Raw genomic sequence first — 15,919 nt, 5'->3', positions numbered from 1 at the left:
TTATTATATTTTTTATTAGAGCCACTTAGTGGGTTCAAAGTGGTATCTCATTTAGGTTTTGATTTTCATTTCTCTAGAGATTAATAATGTTATGCATATTTTATTGTGTTTATTTATTATTTGTATACATTCTGGGATATAAGCTTACTCAATATTTTTATTCATTTTAATACAGTTTTTATATTTTTATTTTTCAGTTCTATGAGTTATTTATATATTCTATTATAAATACCTGTCCATTATCAGGTATTTTCTTCCATTTTGTGGATTTCCTTTTTGGTCATTTTATGGTATGTTTTTAAAGCATAAATATATACTTTTGATTAAGTAAAAATTATTTGTAAAATTTGTCCTTTGGGCTTTGAGTTATTCTCACTTCCTAATTCCTTAAATTACCCTGTCATAATTGCAGAGACTCAGACAGAAGACTCTCAAGCAATGCCCACTCATTTCTACCTTCATTACATATATTCAAGTGTCTCCAGAAAGCAAAATTTTAGAAATAATTAGGACCTTATTTAGTGAGGATTATACCTAGTATATTTAGGAAAGAGAAAATCCAATTTTAACCGTATCTAGCCTCCTTTCTTTTCCTTTGTATTTACAATGAACTCAGGCCTGGAGTTAGGGATTCTGTACTGTAAAAATCTCAAATACCTATCATTCTCAAAATCAGTGCATGTAGACAAATACTCAAAGGACACAATGAGTTATAATTAAGGAACAAGAAATCTTTGTAGCTTGTTGGGAAACAGAAAATACTTTTAGGTCAACATGCCACAAGACCAAAATGGGGTCTGTTTCTAAATAAACTTATTATGTAATTGCTAAATATACAGTCTCTTGCATCAAGACATTTCCCGTCTGTTTATAGTACCTGAAGGGTTGAACTTCTACATTTCAGGACCGTGACACTGGTGGCAATAGAGAGATAGGAGTTTTTACAATAATTTGGTCTCAAGCTTTTCTTCTTAATAAAATAATGTGATATTCTTGAGAGTCTGATTTTATTTATCTTTTATTTATTTATTTGTTCACTAATCATTTTGTTACATTCACCACAGAATTCATGATTACTTACTTATTCTCTAGCCAATCTGACATTCATCTGATACATTTTCTTTTGAATTAAATGGTTAAGTTAAATTATAGAGTGAACAATTTTTCAAGAAGGTCCAACTTTATTAGAGAATTATTCTTGTTTAAGTAGACAACTACAAAATTTATGGATTTCAGGAAAGAAAACAACAAATATATTTAAAATGTTTGCCTGAAATTGACTATGTACATCTTATTAAGGAACTTGAATTTAGAGTCAATAATTTATTATAAGTATCCACTTTTCTCTAATGACAAACAAGATTTGTTTCATTCAAACTTTATCAGATATTTAACCAATGCAGAAGGTTGATTTAGAAAGTTTATTGCATGATAAGTGTGGTAACTGTGATTTCCATCTAACAGATACATATAAAAACTACAAAAAGAGTCCCTATCAGTTGGTGATATCTAAAACTCCCTAACCTCTTTAGAAAAGTTATTTTTAAAGTGCACATATGGAATTAAGTAAGTGACATTGACATTTCCAAGTCTTTGTTTTTTTGCCATTTGAATCCTCAATGATACACAATAGCTTGTCAGGCATTTAGTTAGTCAAGTGTTATTGCTGGCCTCTGTTTCAGCATTTCGTTGGGGAATTTAGGTTGTAATCAAAATAAATAGGCTGTTTCATACTAAATGTGATCTTATTGACAGATCCTAAAAATGTTAAATGAGCAACCTATCTTAGAAATGTTGTGTTCTAATTTAAAATCATTATAGCATTGGAGCCTTGACATGAAGTTATTTGTTGTAATTTCCTACCTGGCTAATCTAAACTACTCCGGGTACTTCTTCTTAGACTTTTGCCTTTATTTAAAATTGCTAGCACAATAGTTACATTCATATTTACAACTTTACTTGAAAAATATATGGCAAAATGAAAACAATTATTAATTTTTGATTTCGCAATTGCTAAATTGGTACTTAGATATCTTAGTATGAAACAGTTATGACTTTTCCAATAATATGTATAATTTTTCATATTAATTATATATACTTTTTGTAAACATGTAAGGACAATGGTTCTTGATTTCTTTTGTAATTCTAACTCCTCCACCTCCTCCCTTACACATGCACTCTAAGCAAACAGCAGCAACATAAACTTTTTTTACTAAGAAATAACTTTTGAATATTATTTTGTATTTTAATATTTTAAGATTTCACTATAAGTATTTCTATTTTAATTACTAAGAGGACATTGATATGATATGATCTCACCTATAACAAGAACCTTATGAACAAAACAAACAAATGAGCAAAATAGAACCAGAGGCATGGAGACAATGAACAGACTGACAGTAACCAGAGGGGAGGAGGAGGGGGATAGGAAGGAAAGAAGGGGAAAGGTGAATCAAGGAGAACATATGAATGACCCATGGACATGGACAACAGGGTGACAATTGACTGTGGGAAAGGGGGTGGGTGGGGCAAAGGGGAGAAACGGAAAATTGGGACAACTTTAATAGAACAACAATAAAAATTACTACTTATAAAAAAGAAGGTAGTAATGTACATTATATAAAATATAAGCTACATGTTCTTTCATATATATGTATGTATGTATATTTTTTTCTGTTTCTGGAAAAATGTCTTCATTTGAGAATATATTTTAGTGGCTGAGAATAAAGAATCCAAAAACAAACCATGTCGGTTTGGATCCCAGCATTCTCTCTGTGTTTTTGACAGGTTCCAAACCCAGAAATAAAACCTAAGATAAGGATTAAATAAACTAGTTTATGTAAATATGCTTAGGAGAGTGCCTGGCATATGTAAAATAGTATGCTAATATGACATTATTACTGTAATCTTATTTTGACTTGATATATCTTTGTTCAGTTGATATTTTTGGAGAATTTTGTTATGTTATTAGTTTTCTTCTTCACATTGAATAAAGAAAAGTACAAAAAAGAAAGAAAGATGGAAGGAAAGAAAGAAAAAAGAAAGAGAGGGAGGTAGAAGGAAGGGAAGGGAGGGAAGGAAAGTGGAAGGAAGGAAATGAGGGATAAATGTGGAGGAACTGGTTTAAAATGATACAAACTTATGAAGCCAGAAATGTCACCCCAATAAATTAAATTCAATTTTTTTTAAAAGATTTTATTTATTTATCTTTAGAGGAGAAGAGAAGGAGAAAGGGAGAGAAACATCAATGTATGGGTGCCTCTCGTGGGTCCCTTGCTGGGAACTGGCCTGCAACCCAGGCATGTGCCCTGACTGGGAACCGAACCACGGTTGTTTGGTCCACAGGTTCGTGCTCAATCCACTGAGCTACACCAGCCAGGGCAAATTAAATTAAAAATTTTAATTTACACAGAGTGCTAGTAAAGTATGTAAAGCTTCATAAAAACTCTATTATTGTACAAGAAACTACTGTGCTATTAACAAGAGTGACATTTGATAAATTATTTTGTTCATTTTGACACTTGATTTTGGGCATTCTGATTTTGGTTGATTAGAGTTTTTCAAAATTCTCAAATTAAAACATATTTATAAATTAAATATTTCCAATAAATAATATAGAAAATAAAAAAATCACCAAGTATGAGAAATTGACCCACTTCAAATCACTTCAAGTCATTTTCCTTGAGTTGTTATGACTGAAATACATGTTAAAACTGTATATTAAAGATAAAACTTCAAATTACACTCTCTTAATTAAGCATCCCTTTCTTCAAATCTAATTTAAATGACTTATATATACAATTGTTTGACTCTTGCCTGCCATCCTAGCCTTTTAGTATGTGAGGAACAACTCCATTGTCCTAAGAAGAATATGAATCTATTGCTACATTCTAGCTGGGGGGTGAAGTTAAAAAGTTTTGCTCTACACCTGATTTCTAATCAGAACTAGGCTAGTATACCACTCATTTTCCTAATCTGTAAAATGTAGCTAAAAATAAATTTTATGCCTTTTTTCAGTGTTTCTTCAGAAGAAGAACACATAATGAGTAAACCATTTTATTTACTTCAGGGTACTGCTCAGTTAATTATAAATTATACTATTTATGAATTATAATAACCAATTAAATTTATGATTATAATAGATATTCAATAAATCTTTAGACCGATCTTTTACCACTTTTTAATTAGTAGACTGTATTTTTATAGCAGCTTGCAGTACATTAAAATTGAGCAGTTCACACATACATTCTCTCCCTCCAAGCTCTGTTCCTCTGTTACTAACATCTTGTATTGTTATGGTATATTTGTTATGACTGATGCAGCACTACTGATATCTTATTACATAAAACACATGGATTCAATTAGAGTTTACTCTTTATGTCAGGGGTGTCAAACTCATTTTCACTGGGGGCCACATCAGCCTCATGGGTGCCTTCAGAGGGTTGAATATAACTTTAGGACTGTATAAATGTAACTGCTCCTTAACAGTTAAGTGAGAGCTCGGCGCTGTCACCAGGTAGAAACAAGGTGCCAGGCTGGATAAAACAAGATGGAGGGCTGGATTGGTCCCGTGGGCCTTGTGTTTGCCACCTCTGCTTGATGTCATGTAGACATATGGGTTTTACCAAAAGCATAATGTCATGTATCTACTATTAAAACATTGCACAGTATAAATTCACTGCCCTAAAAAGTCCTTATGTTTTACCTATTCATAGCCCCTCCACCCTTCCCACAATAACTCCTGGCAGACATTTATTTTTTTACTGTCTATAGTTTTACCTTTCTCTGATATCATACTTATATAATATAAATAGTTGCATACTGCAACCAAGTGGTATTTTCCTCAATATTTAAGGCTGGTTCAACATTCAGGTATCAATATATGTAATCCATCATATCAAGAGGCTAAAGAAGCAAAATACATAATCACATCGGTAGCTGCAAAGAAATCATTTGATGAAATGTTAGATTTGATTTATTATAATTTTATTTTGTAATTTTGCAGCTATGCTTCTGGGATATTGGTGTGCAATTTTTCTTTTTTGCAATATTTGTTTTGGTATTAAAGTAATATTGAATGCATACAATGAGTTAGAAAATATTCCTTCAGCTTTCGTTTTTTGAAACAGAGTGTAGAAAATTCTTTTAACGCTGGGTAAAATTCACCAGTGAAACAATTTGGCCTAGTGCTTTCTGATTTAGAAAGTTTTTAGCCCTGGCTGGTGTGGCTTAGTGGATTGAGTGCCGGCCTCTGAACCAAAGGGTCGCTGGTTTGATTCCCAGTCAGGGCACATGCCTGGGTTGCAGACCAGGTCCCTGGTAGGGGGTGCATGAGAGAAAACCACACATTGATGTTCCTTTCCTTTTTCTTTCCCTCCTTTCTAAAAACAAATAAATATGATCTTTAAGAAAAAATAAAGTTTTTACTCATGGAGTTTTTTTAAATAGACACTTATTTAAATTATCTATTTGTCCCATGTGATGTATGCAAAACTGTGTGTTTGAACGAATTGGTACATTTCATCTAAATTATTCAGTTTGTGGCCATAGAGGCAGTCATAGTATTACTGTTCTTATTACCTATTTAATGCCCATGAGATTAGAAGTGATAGCTTCTCTTTAATTTCTAATACTATTTTTTAAAATGTGTTTTCTCTTTTTTGCTTGGTTTAACTGGTTAGGGGTTTACCAAATTCGTTTTCAAAGAACCATGTCCAGAGTCTAGCTTTGTTACTCCATGGTATTTCTGCTTCAACATCATTTTGTTTGGCCAAGTGGCCTGCATTAATTTTAAATTGTCACTTACTTACCTCTCATGCAAACCCGTGCCCTTGACAATTCCCCACAAGTTTGCAAGTAAATGTGTTTTCAATATGACTTTTCCAACAGCTTTCTGATCATGTCTTCCTCATCTCCTAGCACTTTCCTTGCATACACCTCACAGATAAAAATCGCAAGGGCTTTATGAACCTTACTCTTTTGGTTTTGATTGACCAATTAGTCTTACCCTTAGACTTTGAAACACTACCACTGGACTCCAATAAAGGGACGTGCACCCAGTTCTAGCTCTCTTTTTCTGCCTTCTGCCCTGACTTCCCCATGTAGACCCTCAAGGCATTCTTGGTACTTCCTCCAGAACCTATGATTAATAAACTTTGCCATTTCAATTTCTCTTGTGGTCAGTTGTTAAACCACCATCTAGAACCTAACAGGTATTAATTCAACAAATTCATAACAAATTAGCTTTTGGTATTGTCAATTTTTTATTATTTCCCTGCTTTTAATTTCATAAATCTCCGCCTTGATTTTTTATTATTTATTTCTTTTGGCTTACTTGGGGTTTAATTTGCTCTTTACATTTAGTTCCATAATGTGAAGCTTAGATGATTGCTTTAGATTTTTTCTAGTTTATGCATTCTATGCTATAAATTTCCCCCTAAGAATTGCTTTTGTTGCATAATAAAAATATCAATAGCTTGTATGTTCATATTAATTTAGCTTAAATATTTTAAAATTCCTCTTAAGATATTTTTGACCCATGTGTTATTTATAAGTATAATATCAATTTAAAAACTTTGGGATTATCTAACTATCTTCCTATTATTAATTTCTGCTTTAATTCTGTGAAGTCTGATATCATACTTTGAATTCTTTCAAATGTGTTAAGATGTGTTTTATGGCCTAGAAAGTGGTCCAGCTTATTAAATACTTAATGTGGGCTTGAGAAGAGTGTGTATTATGATGTTATTGGATAAATTATTCTATATATGTCAATTAGAGATATTTGATTTATGAGATAGTTCAGTTTAACTATATCCTTAGTGATTTTCTGCCTGCTGGTTCTGTGAATTAATATTACAGGGTTGTTGAAGTCTTCAACTGTAAGAGTAAATTTTTTTTGTTTTTTTCTTACAGTTCTATCACCTTTTACTTTATGTATTTTGATGCAGAATTATGTGTATACACATTAATATCATATATCATCTTTGAGAATTGATTTATTATGATGTAATTCCCCTCTTTTTCCCATAATGATTTTTACATTTCCTGAACATGTTGTATTTTAAAATTGTAAGCCCCTACTATAACCTCCATATGTGTCATTAAACTCTTTCAAGTGTTTAGAAAAGAGATTTATAAACTACTTTACCTATTTAAATCAATTGATCACAGAATAATAAACTGAGGTTAAAATCTGTAGTGAAGTTGGGTTGTGAATATAAATACATTCTTCTGCTATCTGTTAATTAATATAGGTTATATAAAATTCTAAGGTGAAGGAGTAAGAGGAGGAGGAGAAAGAGAAAAAAGAGATGAAGATTTTTTTCCTAAAATGGAGACAACTCTACTTGAACAACAATAAAAAATAAAAATAAAGTTTGCTTTACTTGAAATTAATATACCTACTGTAACTTTCTTTTGATTAGTGTTAGCATGGTTTATCTTTCCTAATCATTAACTTTATTCTCCTTGTATCTACATATTTAAAATAGACTTTCAGAAGCAATAAATTGTACCCATTACTTTTTTATCTTTCCAGACAATTTCAGCCTTTTAATCAATCTATTTACACCAATAAACTTTAAAGTGGTTATTTGTGTAATTAACTTACCATCTGCCATATTTGTAACTGTTTCTATTACCTTTTTATTTCATTTTTAAAGATAAATTAAATAAATAAGTATTTTATTTATTTATTTTTAGAGAGAGGGGAAGGGAGGGAGAAAGAGAGAGAAACATCACTCTGTGGTAGCCTCTTGCACACTCCCTACTGGGGACCTAGCCTACAACCCAGGCATGTGACCTGACTGGGATTTGAACCAGCAACCCTTTGGTTCACAGGCTGCTGTTCAATGCACTGAGCAATACTGTTACAGAACGGACCTAAGGATTATAGGGTCCCTCTGTCACTGTGGATTCTTTGTCTACCACCATGGGATTGGAATTATAATTCTCAGTGCCAGAGTTTGGTGAAAAGGAAAGGATCTATTTATTCAAAAATTATATGAACTTAGAGTAATGACTTAATGTCTTCATTAAAATATCAACTTCCCTTAAAACACCCACAAACACACACTCTTTTCTCTCCACCCCTTCACCCAGTCAGGGGTACCACAGCGCAGAAAAAAAAAAAATAGAAGTCCGTGGCTCAGCTAGCTCCTGGTTCTTCCCAGTAATTGGTGCCCAGCTAACAGGCCTCTTGTGGTTCCCAGCGCCATCAGCTGTGTCTCCACAATCTCCAGCTCTTAATCCAAACCCACACAGAACCTTCTCATGGGCCACCAGCGAGAGTGCTCTCACTCCTTTCTTCCCCCAATGTCTCTCCCGCGTTCTTCTGAACAGCTGAGAGAGCTCTCCACGTCTACTACATCCTGCTTTCCTGCTTTCTAAGCCTGTGTGGTTAGAGCACTCATGGCTGCTGCACGTAGGTTTAAATCCCGGCAGGAATCTGCCTCTGTGACCCCATTTCTGACTCTTCCTACACTTGGCTACATGTGTCAGCACTCCGGGATTATTCCAGCTTTTTTTGGCTGCTATAGTTAGTCCCTGTGGAAGTGAGGCCCCTTGGGTGGAGTAACCACCTCTAAGCTCTCACACAGGTGCTGTAAAGGGAAGCTGCTTCCCAGTTATAGGATGGGTTAAAGTCACGCCATCTCCTTGGCTTAAAGCATATCCACAAAAGGGGAAGGATTGACAGGAACAAGTATAAATGACACATGGACAAAAACTAAGGCAGGGGATGGGAGGGAGGTGGGCAGCACTGGGGAGGGGTGAGCTAGGATAGGAGTAAAAGACAGAAAACTGTACTTGAACAATAATTAAATTAAAAATACTTTTGGGGAAAAAAGAAAAACTTCAAGTCATTTATTTGTAAAAATATATGCACCCCTGTGTTTATTGCAGCATTATTCATGGTGGCCAAGACACGGTGACAACCAAAGTGTCCTTTGGTAGAGGATTGGATTAAAAAGAGGCAGTACATACCCGCTATGGAATACTACTTGGCCATAAGAAAAGATGAAATACTACCAGTTGTGACAACATGGATGGGCCTTGAGAATATTATGCTAAATGATATGTCAGAGAAAGCTAAGAACCATATGATTTAACTTATATGTGAGATATAAAACTGAAACCAATAGGCACAGACAATAGTACGGTGGTTACTAGAAGGAAGGGGGTGGGGAGCAGTCAGGGGTAAAGGGGGCCAAAAATGGTGACTTTGGGTAGTGGACGCATAATGCAATATACATATTGTGTATCATAGAAATGTACACTTGAAACCTGTATGATCTTATTAATCACTATCACCCCAATAAATTTAATTAAAAAAGAAAACCACCATGAGATACCATTTCACATCCATTTGTATTACTATCATTAACTAGTACCAAATTAAAAACAGAAAATAAAGAAGCATGTCCACGGCTACTTAACATTTCTATGAAGCTACCCACCTATTATAGATATACAAACTAACCATTTTTGCATATCAGGTATGAAGCTGGCCAACTGTTGATATGTAAAATAACCCTCAAAGGCCCTGCTCCATGTGTCCCATCCCCCAGTTCAGACCTGTGGGGGTAAGCATATCCTATATTTTTATATTTCCTGGGCACCCCAAGTTCCAGACCCATTAAAATCCCTCTTTGGGGGTGCCCTGGCTGCACCCTGTTACAATACCAGCCAGGGTGTAGGGTAAGTGGAGGCAGTCTGGTTTTCTGGCCCAGGTGTTTGGGTAACTAAGGGGAAGAGTGTTCCCATAGCCTTGGAGGGGCCTGGTAACTAGTTCACCGCTTCTCAAATGTTCTCATAACCTTGAGACTGGGTCTGAAAACTGTTCCCATAACATGAAACAAGCTCACATGCCTAGAATCATGCTATGTTCTATAATGTTCTCGCAGTTTTCTGGCTTTGTTCCCTTCTCATACTTAAACAAGTAGGAGCTTCTCAGTAATTAAACACACAGCTTGCAGAGTGCGTGGCTCGCCCACCCATGAATAAAGGCATAGGGATGTCGAGCATCCCTATGGCATTTTCTTCTGTCCCCTGGAGGCAAGTGTGGATGGATCTGCTGGGCCATAATCAGTTGCAAAACACAGGGCTTCTTTCCCTTTTTTATCTTTCCTGTTTTCAATCAACATTTGGTATAATTCTGTTCTCTTAGCATATACATTACATTTATTTTTTAACTTTCATTGGGGTTACTTTAGAGTTTGCAAAACACATTTGTAACTGATTAAAATCAACTTTCAAATGACATTGCAGTTGACTCCCAAACAACCCACTTTTGAGCAACATGGATTCACTTATAAGCAGATTTTTTTTCAGAAAATATAAAGTGAGCCCTCCATAGCCCTGGGTTTTGCATCTGAAGATTAAACCAACCATAGATAGAAACAGTATTTCTTCTCATCCATAGTTGGGGATCCACAGATATAGAGAGCCAACTGTATGCATTGTTCTTTCTGTACCATTTTATACAAGGTATTTGAGCATATGTAGATTTTAGTATACGCAGGGTGTTCTAGAACCAATCCCCCACAGGTACCAAAGAGCAACTGAAGATTTGGGGGAAGAAAAGTTATACGCACATTTCCAATTGCTCAGAGCATAGAATTCCTTAATGTCTGCCTTGTTCAAGGGTCAACTGTATACCGCTTCACAAGTAGTATGAGTAGGAACTTACAATATTCCCAGTTCTTTCCTTGCATCCCCTTAAATATCACTATTGTCCATGCCACTTGTCCATATGCTATATTTAACAAATATATTGTCTCTAATTGTGAATGCTCTGTTATCTTTTAAATCAATAAAAATTTAGAAAAATATGCCCTGGCTGGTGTAGCTCAATGGATTGAGCGCGGGCCTGCGAACCACACATTCGCGGTTCGATTCCCAGTCAGGGCACATGCCTGGGTTACAGGCCGGTTCCCAGCAGGGGACTCACGAGAGGCAACCATACATTGATATTTCTCTCCTTCCCTTCTTCCCTTCCCCTCTAAGATGAATAAATAAAATCTTTAAAAAAATTAGAAAAATAAAAAATATTGTGTCTTTTTTATTTATTTTCCTACAATCTTCTAATCTAAATTTCTGAATGCCTCCACAAAAATTAAGAGGGATTAATAAGATTATCCATTGGAAATAGTTTTATTTATATATAAAAATAACATGGTAATATGTCAAAGCCTGTCAGTAATTTGAAATCATTTATCACACTCACAGTATGGATCAGAAAATGTAAAAATAGATCTAATACTATGTTTATGGCAAAACTATATTTAAAATCTGCTTATTCCAAGTTCTAACTCAGGAGTCTTCTCTCCAAATACATAAAAAAGTTAAAGGAAACAGGTGAAAATGTAAGTAATAGCAAAACCTGGGTATCTGTCCTTATATCTGTGTTCTCTGAATAAGAACATGTTAGAGAAAAAACAGTGACCCTGTATCCAGTGTAACTATCAAGGAGAAGATAGAATGAATTGATTGTAATCAGTGAACTGACCAAATCATGGTCAGTGGTCAGATGCAGGGATTTTCATTGAGGCCAGCTTATTCTCATCGTCATTATATAACACAAGAAGGGCAGAAAGAGAAAAGATATGGAAATTCTCAAAAACTCAGTGTAAGTATATGTCATATTTGACTAAAGAATCCAAAAAATTAAGTGGGTAGCGTAAATCTGGTTAATAGAAAAAGAAGTAATGCTCCTGCTAAAAGGTAAAAATTGCTTATTATAGTTAAGAAAAAATAAAATTAAAAATGCTGTCTGTGTTTGAATTACCTGGATCCTGACATTCTTAAGAGGAAAGGTTGTTCCATCTGGCTTTACATTTTTATTATGCATTTTATCTTAGGGAGAATAGCACATCTAATTAATGTACCATGATAAATGGAGTTTCTATATCATTAGAACCAACTTACAAAGAATGAAAAAAAGACCTGCATGTGCAAACACAGAAAAGTTAATCTGTAGCTACCAAATGTTCCTTTCTTGCAAAGTCATTTCACTTTGTTCATACATTTATAGGAATCATTTATATAATATTCAAGCAATGGGAGAGAAACTGAAAGAAAAATGTTTTAATTGAGTTATTCAGCCATTAATTCAGACTTGACAAATTGTAAGATGAGGAATTTAAAACCCAGAAAAAATATTTCCTCCAATAATTTTTAAAAAAATAAAAATAAAACTGAAGGAGAATCCCAAGTGGATCTTTTCATTGTTCTGAGATGGAGGAGAAACTTGCCAATTCTTAAAAATTTTAAAATAGCCCTGGCTGGTGTAGCTCAGTGGATTGAGCACAGGCCTGCGAACCACACGATCAAGGTTTGATTCCCAGTCAAGTCACATGCCTGGGTTGCAGGCCAGTTCCCGGTTCCAGGTTCCCGGCAGGGGACGAATGAGAGGCAACCATAAATTGATATTTCTCTCTCTCTCCTTCCCTTCCTCTCTAAGATAAATAAATAAAATCTTTTAAAAAAATTAAAATAGTAAAACTTCTAGTGACATTTTACTATACTTAAATTTCTGGGGCCAGCTTCTTCAGCCTCTAATCTATATAATATATTTAATACACTTATATTAACAATGACCCTTATAAAATAATCTATTAGATGCAGATAAATATAGGATGAAGGCAAACTGTGATATATACTTGCAGGTTCTACCTTAGAAGTATTCTTTATTAGTCAATATATGAAAGATATCTTCAAGAATTCATGATTGGGAAACTGGGATATTTTAATTTGTCAGAGAGAAGTTTGTTTTCAATGCATTTAATTTTCTGTGGATACAAGAAACAAGAAAAAAAGTTACCTGAGACAAACTTTATTTATTGGTAAACCTGGAGGTAAAACTTCATTTTCAATCCCAACATTCTCCTGCTTCTTACTTCTTAAAGGGTATGCATATTAGAATCTGAAAGCAAATCAGGAGGAAATAGTGCCTTAAAAGACAACCAGCCCTGGCTGGTGTAGCTCAGTGGCTTGAGTGTGGACCTACGAACCAAACAACCATGGTGGTTCAATTCCCAGTCAGGGCACATGCTTGGGTTGCAGGCCAGTTCCCAGTAGGGGACACAAGTGGAGCGACCATACATTAATATTTCTCCCCCTCTCTCCTTCTCTTCCCCTCTAAAGATAAATAAATACAATCTTAAAAAAAGATAACCACATTTTGCATACATCTATTTGGCATTTTGGACTTATTCTGTTAGACTGTAAATTTTTAGAAGACAAGACCAAACCTTATTTTTATAGTGTCAAGCAAGGAATATCCTGCACATGATGAATATTTCTTTAATAAATGAATTAATGAGAGGAGGAATTTATGAAACTGTGACATGAGAGAAGAAATCATGAAGATAGACTTTGGTCAGATATATAAAATAAGGATATAGTTACATTTAATTTTATATTTTTATTAATAAATACTGAAATGTCTAATAACATTTGAAAGTTTTAGAATAAAATAAAAATCAGATATATACCAAAGGTATTCACTGAAATGTAAGTTTTATGAGACAGGATAAATTTTCTTTATTAGCTCTTATTGTTATTCCTTCTTTTCAAGAATCTCTGGAACAAATAGGAGTGTAATAAATATTTGTTGAATGAAGTGATACATAATTGGAGAATATAGTATAATAAATCTTTTTATTTATTTTATTTATTTATCTTTAGAGGGGAAGGGAAGGAGAGAGAAAGGAAACATAAATGTATGGTTGCTTCTCATGCATCCCCTGCAGGGAACTGGCCCCTGCCGGAAACTGGCCTGCAACCCAGGCATGTGCCCTGACTGGGAATCGAACCGTGATCGTCTGGTTCGCAGGCCCATGCTCAATCCACTGAGCTACACCAGCCAGGGCCTATAAATCTTAATTGTCTTTCTAATGTTACTTAAATGAATCAATAGTTCTCAATAAATTTATAAAAATTTCTGTAACTACTTACACTGAAAGACAATGTCTGCAATTGACTTTGTAAATAGAAGCTGCTTGCAATCTGGAGAACTTATCTTTGTGATACTCAGTTTGGAGTGCACGTTCAATTTTTGTTTATTTTTTTATATAGGTGCCATGATATATATGGCATGTCTTTCATAATGGTAGTTATCATTTGCTTGTATTTTATTTGCAGTTCTTCAAGGGTACAATTAAAGATATAATAAAATAATTCTTAAATCATCCTATAACAAAGAGCTTATATTTTAAAATCCTATTTGCCAAGCATAGCCTCCATATGTGCTGAAAATTCACTGAAATATGTTTAAGTGTTGAGAAAACAGCCTGATAAAATCTTATATATATGTGTATATATTAATCCATAAAAGAATATATTTACTTTGAAGTCCCCAGTGAGGGATCTCCATGGGTCTAAATTTCAAATTGGGTGTATAAATCTGAAGCAGAAGAAGCAGGAGCAAGAGTGAAAAAAAAGAAAGATAAGGAGAAGAGAATGTGGAGATGAAGTGGAGGAGGAGAAGAAGGAAAGAAAACATATGCAATATAAATATTGAACAATCAACAGAATTGATAGTAATATTTGCTGATTGTACTGAATATATCCCAGATAAATTTCTACTTAATTATTTTATTAGGTGGCACTTATTAAAGATAAACTTCTTTCAAGACTTTCTTTATAAATATATATTAAAATCATATTAATTTTGTATTTATTCATAAAGTTATAATAAATACTAAAATATAACACATTTAGTACATAATTGACTATATTTTTATAATTGGAATTTTGCCAGCCTGCATTTTGGCCACATCTCTAAAAGTAGAGTAAAATGATTCTTTGGGGTTTTAATTTGATGTCATTTGAGGCTCATCTATATTGGGCTCAAACCCTGCAAAGCTTAAAATCAATAATTACTATAAATGCAAATGGCTCTAAATACAAATGCATTTTATTTATTTTTATTATCTGATTACTGTGCCTAGGACTTCTAGTATTATGTTGATTAAGAGGGAGGAAGCAGACATTTCTGTCTTGTTCTCTTTCTTAAGGTATATGCTTATAGTTTTTGCCTATTGAGTATAATGTTGGTTTGGGGTTTGTCATATATGGTCTTTATTACATTGAGATATTTTTCCCCTATTTCCACTTTGCTGAGAAATTTTATTATAAATGGTGCTGGCTTTTATCAATTTTTCTGCATCTATTACTATGATCATCTTTCATTTTTATGTGGTTTATTGATTTGCAAATGTTGTACCAAACTTGAATCATCAGAATAAATCCCACTCGATCTTGTATGTATAATCTTTTTAATCTATTGCTGGATTTGGTTTGTTAGTATTTTGTTTGCACTTTTAGCAAAAATCATCATCAGAAATATTGGCCAATAATCTTCTTTCTTTGTAATATCTATCTAGTTTTTAATTAGGATAATGCTGTTTTGTGGGGGGGAAAAAGAGCTTGGGAGTCTTCTACCTGCTTGGATTTTTTGGATAGTTTGGAAAGGATAGGTGTTAGTTCTTTAAATATGTGGTAAACTTCACCTGTAAAGGCATCCAGTCCAGGGCTTTTATTTGTTGTTTGTTTGTTTGTGTTGTTTTGTTTTATTACCCCTTCAATTTTACTAGGTGTAACCTACCTATTCGAATTTTCTGATTCTGATGCACTTTTGGACACTTTTTTTGTTTCTAATAATTTATCCATTTCTTGTAATTTGTTTAATTTGTCGATATGTAATTATTCAAAGTATTTATTTATAACTCTTTGTATTTCTTTGATGTCAGGTGTTACTTGTCCTCTTTCATTTTTTATTTTACTTATTTGTGTCCTGTACTTTTTTTGATGAGTCAAGTTAAAGATTTTATCAATTGTTTTATCTATTAAAATAATCAGGCTCTTGGTGTCATCATTCTTTTGTGATTTTTTTAGACTTTATTTCATTTGATTT

This window comes from Sturnira hondurensis, unplaced genomic scaffold (genome assembly GCF_014824575.4).
Source record: "Sturnira hondurensis isolate 20B ecotype Veracruz unplaced genomic scaffold, ASM1482457v3 Scaffold0016433, whole genome shotgun sequence".
In the NCBI taxonomy this organism is placed as follows: Eukaryota; Metazoa; Chordata; class Mammalia; order Chiroptera; family Phyllostomidae; genus Sturnira; species Sturnira hondurensis.
The sequence above is the reverse complement of the archived record's forward strand: the minus strand, read 5'-3'. Positions refer to the sequence as shown.